Raw genomic sequence first — 8208 nt, forward strand, 5'->3', positions numbered from 1 at the left:
GGCTTTGGTCCCTGGGAGGAGAGCAGGTGGCACAGTTAGAAGACTCATTTATATACAGTACCTGTGAAAAGTTTGGACACACCCACTCATTCAATGGTTTTTCTTTATTGTTACTATTTTCTACATTGTACAATAATAGTGAAGACATCAAAACTATGAAATAACACATATGGAATCATGTAGTAACCCAAAAATGTGTAAAAAAAAATAATATTATATTTGAGATTCTTCAAAATAGCCACCATTTGCCTTGATGACAGCTTTGCAGACTCTTGGCATTCTCTCAACCAGCTTCATAAGGTAGTCACCTGGAATGCATTTCAATTAACAGATGTTTGTTAAAAGTTAATTTGTGGAATTTCTTAATGCCTTTGAGCTAATCAGCTGTGTTGTGAAAAGATATGAGTGGAATACAGAAGATAGCCCTATTTAGTAAAAGACCAAGTCCATATTATGGCAAGAACAGCTCAAATAAGCAAAGAGAAATGACAATCCGTCATTACTTTAATCCTCCCGTTGTCCTCCTATTATGCCTACTCCCCGTGTCCCCACGGGTCTGTCCCATCTTGGCTAAAGGCCCAGTGGGCACAAGTGTGACAGTATGCGTATTTCTTACACCTGCAGCACATGGTGTGTGTCTTGGCGTCCTTCTTGGGTGGGCAGAGCTGACACCTCTTCCTCTTACTCGCCCCTAGCGGGGCTGCGGGGGTGTCAGCTGCGTGCTCCCGGGCTTGTGGAGGAGCCGGCTTCGGTGCGGGGGAGACGCTGCCTTCTTTGGATCAACGGCTTCACAAGTGCCTTTCCCAGCTGCTCCAGGAACACCCTCCTCTTGTTCCGCTTCCGAGGCATCCAGTCGGGCTTGATGTCTCGCCATATGACAAAGGCGTTGTAGGAGGACACGTCGAGGATGTTGTGGAAGATGATCAGGGGCCAGCGAGCAGTCATCCGTCTGCAGCTGTCGGTCCCGACCACCTTGTCTAGGTTGTCCACGCCGCCCTTGTTGCAGTTGTAGTCTAGGATGAGGGCCGGCTTCTGGTCGCGGTGATCGCTAACGTCGGCCTCTGTGTGCAGCGTGCTCAGAAGTAGCACGTTCTTATTTCCCTTTGCCAGGTAGGACACTAGCGTGGCGGTGGGCGTGAAGGCGAACCTGGAGGACGAGACCTGTCTACCCTTTGACTGGAGCAGCGCGGGAGGGAGCTCGGGCTTGTTCTTTCGCACTGTGCCGAACATGGTGAGGTTCCTCTCGAGGAGCCGTTGCCCGTGTTCGTAGGAGGTGAAGAAATTGTCACAGGTGACATTGTGACCACCCGGCAGTCCCTGTGTGAGATCGAGGACGACTCGCGTGCCCTGGTTCTTCTCGGGGCCTCCGCTGGCCGCCTTACCGGTGTAGACTTGCATCTTCCAAGCGTAGCTGGACTTGGCGTCGCAGGCCACCCACGACTTGATGCCATATTTGGCTGGCTTGCTGGGAATGTACTGTCGGAAAGGACAGCGTCCTTTTGGGAGAGGGAGAAGAGATTAGCAGCGTCGTCGTCGTCACCGGCTCATTATTGGGGCACCGCCGCCGCTACTGCTGATGCTACTACTACTGCTGATGCTACTACTACTACTGCTGATGCTACTACTACTGCTGATGCTACTGCTGCTGCTACTGCTGCTGCTACCTCTTTATACTACACATACATACATACATACATACATACATACATACATACATACATACATACATACATACATTACCTCTGAACGAGACCAGTTGTTCGTCCACCGTCAAGTTAGACCCCGGGTTGTAGAGGGCTGGCAGCCGCTCCTCCCACAGGTCCCAGACCTCTCTTATGGCCGCCAGTCTGTCGGTGGCGAGTCTCGCGGGTCTCGACTGGCAGTCGTCGAATCGCAGCAGCCTCAAGTACTTGTGAAAGACCTTGAGCGGCATGGTGCGCGGAACACAGTCCTGCCGCTCTCCGCGTCCCACAGGCTGGCCGCGGCCTCACCTCGGGACCTGTAGATGCCCGCTAGGATTAGCAGCCCTATGTAGGCACGCAGGTCGGTGGAGTCCATGGCTCACCAGCCGTCGACGTATTTTCTCACCACCTGCAGATTTGTCATGTCCACAATTATCCTTTCTATCGCCGGCGTGACAAACAGCTGGAAGGTGGACGCGATGTCGAGCACGCGCGACACGGCGTAGGACTGGCGGATCATCGGCCGGCCCCGGTCCAGGCTGCTGCGATAGGCCACCGAGGACCATTTGATTTTGCTGTTTTTTGACAGCAACGTCTCCCTTTGGGCTTGGGCCGCAGCTGCCGTGTCCTCTCGCTCTCTCGCTCTCTCTAGTCCTCTCCGTGGCTCTGTTTCTCCCTCTCGCTCTCTCACTCTCTCTAGTCCTCTCCGCGGCTCTGTTTCTCCTTCTCGCTCTCTCGCTCTCTCTAGTCCTCTCCGTGGCTCTGGTTCTCGCTCGCGCTCTCTCTAGTCCTCTCCGTGGCTCCGTTTCTCCCTCTCGTAGTCCTCTCCCTAGTCCTCTCCTTACATCTCCCTCGCCCTCGCCCTCAGAAGAGGAGCACGACTGCGACGAGCCCTCGGCCTCGCTCTCGGGGTCATGTTCCTCGCCGTCTTCGTCTTCCGAAACCTCCTCCTCTTCCGAATCACACCACTCTTCTTCTTCTTCCTGGTCCACACTGAAGAATATCTGTTCAAGGACCTGCGCTGCGGTGAAAGGCACAGTTATGGCGACCCCGGCTGGTCCGCTCCTTGGTCTCAAACATATACTATGACCACGTACTCTTGTAGTAGGGGGAACAGAGGCCACCGACAACACGGCCACAGCAACGACCGGGCGAGCGCCGCTGACCACATTATTAGTAGCCTCTCTACACGGCCCGCCGATCCGCCACTGTTGGGGAACAACTCGGAATGCTGCCCGGGTCACTCAGACCCGCACAGACACAGGGGAACAACTAGGAACGCTGCCCGGGTCACTCTGACCCGCAGAGACACAGGGGATCAACTAGTAACGCTGCCCGGGTCACTCTGACCCGCACAGACACAGGGGAACAACTCGGAACGCTGCCCGGGTCACTCTGACCCGCAAAGACAACGGGAGGGTTAAGACACGAAGGTCAGTCAATTCAGAAAATGTCAAGAACTTTGAAAGGTTCTTCAAGTGCAGTTGCAAAAACCATCAAGCGCTATGATGAAACTGGCTCTCATGAGGACCGCCACAGGAAAGAAAGACCCAGAGTTACCTCTGCTACAGAGGATAAGTTCATTCGAGTTAACTGCACCTCAGATTGCAATCCAAACAAATGCTTCACAGAGTTCAAGTAAAAGACACATCTCAATATCAATTGTTCAGAGAAGAATGCGTGAATCAGGCCTTCATAGTCGAATTGCTGCAAAGAAACCATTACTGAAGGACACCAATAGGAGATTTTTGGTTCCAACTGCCGTGTCTTTGTGAGACGCAGAGAAGGTGAACGGATGATCTCCGCATGTGTGGTTCCCACCGTGAAGAATGGAGGATGATGTGTAATGGTTTAGGGGTGCTTTGCTGGTGACACTGTCAGTGATTTATTTAAATGATTTATTTTAATGCACACTTAACCAGCATGGCTACCACAGCATTCTGCAGTGATACACCATCCCATCTGGTTTGCACTTAGTGGGACTATAATTTGCTTTTTAACAGGATAATGACCGAAAACACACCTCCAGGCTGTGTTCTCTCTGCTACCTCACGGCAAGTGGTACCGGAGCGCCAAGTCTATGTACAAGAGGCTTCTTAACAGCTTCTACCCCCAAGCCATAAGATTCCTGAACAGCTAATCAAAAGGCTGCCCAGACCCCTCTTTTATGCTGCTGCTACTCTCTGTTTATTATCTATGCGTAGTCACTTTAATGCTACCTACATGTACATATTACCTCAATTACCTCAACTAACCGATGCCCCTCGCACATTGACTCTGTACCGGTACCCCCTGTATATAGCCTCGCTATTGTTGTTTTACTGCTGCTGTTTAATAATTTTTAACTTTCATTTTCTATTTTTTACTTATCTATTTTTTACTTATCACTTATTGTTCTTAAAACTTCTTAAAGCATTGTTGATTAAGGGCTTGTAAGTAAGCATTTCACAGTAAGGTCTACACCGGTTGTATTCGGCGCATGTGACAAATACGATTTGATTTGACCAAGAAGGAGAGTGATGGAGTGCTGCATCAGATGACCGGCCTCCACAATCACCCGACCTCAACCCAATTGAGATGGTTTGGGATGAGTTGGACCGCAGAGTTAAGGAAAAGCAGCCAACAAGCGCTCAATATATGTGGAAACTCCTTCAAGACTGTTGGAAAAGCATTCCAGGTGAAGCTGGTTGAGAGAATGCCAAGACTGTGCAAAGCTGTCATCAACGCAAAGGGTGGCTACTTTGAAGAATCTAAAATATTTGTTTAACACTTTTTTGTTTACAACATGATTCCATTTGTGTTATTTCATAGTGTTGCTGTCTTCACTATTATTCTACAATGTACCCAAACTTTTGACTAGTACTATATGTTTGAACTTTGCCTATGAGGAAAGGGTTGAAGCTCTATGGGTATAATGAATGTAGGGCCATGGGTTTGCAGTAAATCATTATCGTAAGTAGCTAATGGAATAAGTCTGAGAGTCATTGATGTTTGAAATATTGAAAAAAAACTAAACTCAGTGTCCACAAGTTACAGAGAAACGTTTTGTCACCAGCCTGTAGACATACAGTACTTTGACCATCACATTCATTCAAAGACAAAATAAGTAAACAGGTCTGCTGTTTTGAAATCCTTCCTCTCAGACTCCCAACTTCCATCTCTAACTCTATTTGTGGTCATCTGTAAGGTCAGGGAGTCCAAACCTTATCGTCCCAAATCTGTCTCAGCCAGAGAGCTCAACAGTGCAAAAAGAACTCTGTATTTCCCAGCAACAACAACAACAAAACAGGAAAAATATTTATTCTGCATTTTGTCTTTGAAAATGTGTTGCGTGTTATTTTTAGTTGGCATCAATGCTGCTGTCTCGTGAAGAGATGCATTGCACCACAGCGATAAGAGCAATAGGCGTAAACCAGCTCCCATCACTCTGTCCTTTACAACACTTTCATAGAGCATCATCCTGAGACAGGGCTTGTCCTAGACTACACAATTTGTCCTGTTCAAAAAGACATATCGCTTTAAGAAAACCTATGCCTGCTCATAGAAAATAGGTATTACACTTTTATCTAAGTTTATTGTATTCCTGGAGAAAATATATCATGTAGTAAAGCACAGAAGAGTAATTTCGGCATCTCCGAAAACATTATGTGAATCATTTATACTAGTTCTTTTAACTAAGGCAATAACTCCCTTGGAGGAGCAACAGAGGAACCCAACCATCCATAATGCCCTCTCTTGGAAATCACTCCTCCTGCCAGCTCCATGGAAGAGCACAGAATGTGTACTCAGCTAGTAGCACACTGTTCCGTTACAGCTTAAAGATAAGTCATCCTGATTCCTATTACAATACAATCACTGCTGTTCCTTATTTATTACTCTGTTTGAGGTATCTAGGCAATGTAAGCCTTTAAGCTATGTTGTGTACATGTGTATTCTGTTCATTTGCATAATCATGTATTTACTTCGATTTAACTAGGCAGACATCAAGCTTTACTTAGAAGGTTTCCCAAGGAAATAAATATGATTCTCCTTATCTGAACATGTGTATGTTCAAACAAATTTGCCTAACTATGGTATGGTATGCAGCAGCTATAACACTTAACTCCCTGAAGGAAAAGACAGATGAAGAGAGATCCTGTGAAGGTAAGTATTAAACTTCTTTACAAAGAGCTAAGAAAACATTTCTCAATCAAACCGTAATGCTTCAATGGCAACCACGTCAATGCCAGCATTTAATGAAAAGCCTTTTGAGTTGTAATGGCCTTGCTCAGAAACAATACATCAATAAGCAGGCCGCTTCTATGCAGAATACAATGTCGAAAACACAAATTGTTTATTTCTTTTGTTTTAAAGATGATAAATATAACGTATTAGTAGTCTAGCTACCTCAGAAGGAGCCTGTAATGACAGCCATTTTAGTGTATCCATCTTAATTTACATAATTTTCTGTCTGACTTCTGTCTCTGTGTAACAGCAAAAATACTCAGACAGAGTATAGAGTAGATGACAGAGTAAATGAGCTATCTGACAGTTTGAATATTAGGTCTCAAAAATACATAGCTGTGCTTAAATAAGTGTTGTGGTGTGTCATCGTTGGCCGGAAGTTGTTCTTTGCCACTGTGCCTGAGATGTGAGCGAATGTGAGAGATCTGTAGGGAATGGAGCAAGACTAAGACATCCAGTTGTTGGCTTTGAATCCAAACACCATGCAAGGACTGGAAAAGTGTTCATTTCAACAAAGATGCGAGGCCAGCAGCATATAATGATTGTTAAACATAATGATTTTTATGTATTTTAAACAAAGATGCGAGGTCAGCAGTATATAACGATTGTTAAACATAATAATTTTTATATATTTTAAACATTGTACCTGTAAATAATTAAAATGTAGCCCGCATACACATTGCTGTGCACTTCAAGAACAATAAATATTGATATAATGTTCTATAACCCACTGTTTGGCCTTATTTTTGCTGTTTCCTCCATGTGGAAATGATTAATAATCATTCATTTATCCCTTTAGAATTCATAGCGGCCGTCGACGGCCTTTCTTTTCATTACTATAGCGGCCGCGAACTACCTTAAATTTCAAAAAAGAATATCTTTGTCAGTATTGAAAAATGAACATGCTAACAACCTGTTGTCGTGTTCATGTGGCTGTTGTCATCAACCAGAAACCGGAAACTGTCAGGACTTCTACCGAAGTCGATGCCCCTCCTTGTTTGGGTGGTGCTCGGCGGTCGACGTCACCGGTCTTCTAGCCATCACTGATCCATTTTTCATTTTTCATTGGTTTTGTCTTGTTTTCCTACACACCTGGTTCCAATCCCATTCATTACATGTTGTGTATTTAACCCTCTGTTTTCCCTCATGTCCTTGTCCGAGGACAGATTTCCATTGGTCTAATGTCCATTGCTCGTGTTTCTTGGCCCAAGCAAGTCTCTTCTTATTATTGGTGTCCTTTTGTAGTGGTTTCATTGACGCAATTCGACCATGAAGGCCTGATTCATGCAGTCTACTCTGAACAGTTGATGTTGAGATGTGTCTTTTACTTATACTCTGTGATTCATTTATTTTGCCTGCAATTTCTGACACTGGTAACTCTAATGAACTTATACTCCGCAGCAGAGGTAACGCTGGGTTTTCCTTTCCTGTGGTGGTCCTCATGAGAGACAGTTTCATCGTTGTGCTTGATGGTTTTTGCCACTGCAACTTTCAAAGTTCTTGAAATTTTTCAAATATTATATAAACAATCAAACAAAACAAACACATGTATCAATATAACAATCCCTAGCCTTTCTCCTAAACTGGCCCAGAGACAACAACACATTAAACATTACTTGGAGATCATTCCACATGGTAAGGGCCTGGTAGGAAAAGGCAGATTTACAAAACTCTGAAGACACGTGGAGTCTCCATCATTCACCAATCCTATAATTTAGCATTGTAATCCGAGTTTCTATATTTCAACAATGATGTTAAGTAAATTGGTAGTTTATTGAGTAAGGCTTTATAAACAAAAGCACAATAATGAAGTGCCTGTGTTTTTAATCGAGGTCTAACCAACTTTATGATAAAGAATGCAGTGGTGAGTGTCAAAACTGTCAGATGTTATAAAACAAACATAATCTGTCACAGGAATGAATGTAGACTGAATGATCTGTTTTCTACTATTTAATGAAAGACAAACCCTATTCCTATAGAAGAAGACCAATTGAATTCTTAATTTCTTGACTAACTTGTCAACATGCTTTTTGAAAGAAAGCTTTTCGTCAATCCAGATGCCCAAATATTTCTAGGCGGGGACACGATCATTGAGGGCACCATCTAACATACTTATGCGCAAATCATTAGTTACATTATTATATGATTTGGAAAATAACATGTACTTTGTTTTTATCAGCATTTAGTACCAACTTCACATTAACCAAGGCTTTCTGCAAGGTAGTAAAAGCAGATTGAAGAGGCAACAGAGACTGAGCTGCCGTAGGGGCAGTAGCATATCCAGAGTCCAGATGAAACTTGC

The 8208-nt window shown here is 44.7% G+C and overlaps 1 pseudogene; it reads right to left on the bottom strand.

Annotated features, from left to right (window-relative positions):
• Positions 1–711: 711 nt before the first annotated feature.
• LOC115202610 (piggyBac transposable element-derived protein 4-like) lies at positions 712–2202 on the bottom strand (annotated as a pseudogene).
• Positions 2203–8208: the final 6006 nt, after the last annotated feature.

This window comes from Salmo trutta, chromosome 12 (genome assembly GCF_901001165.1).
Source record: "Salmo trutta chromosome 12, fSalTru1.1, whole genome shotgun sequence".
NCBI classification, from domain to species: Eukaryota; Metazoa; Chordata; class Actinopteri; order Salmoniformes; family Salmonidae; genus Salmo; species Salmo trutta.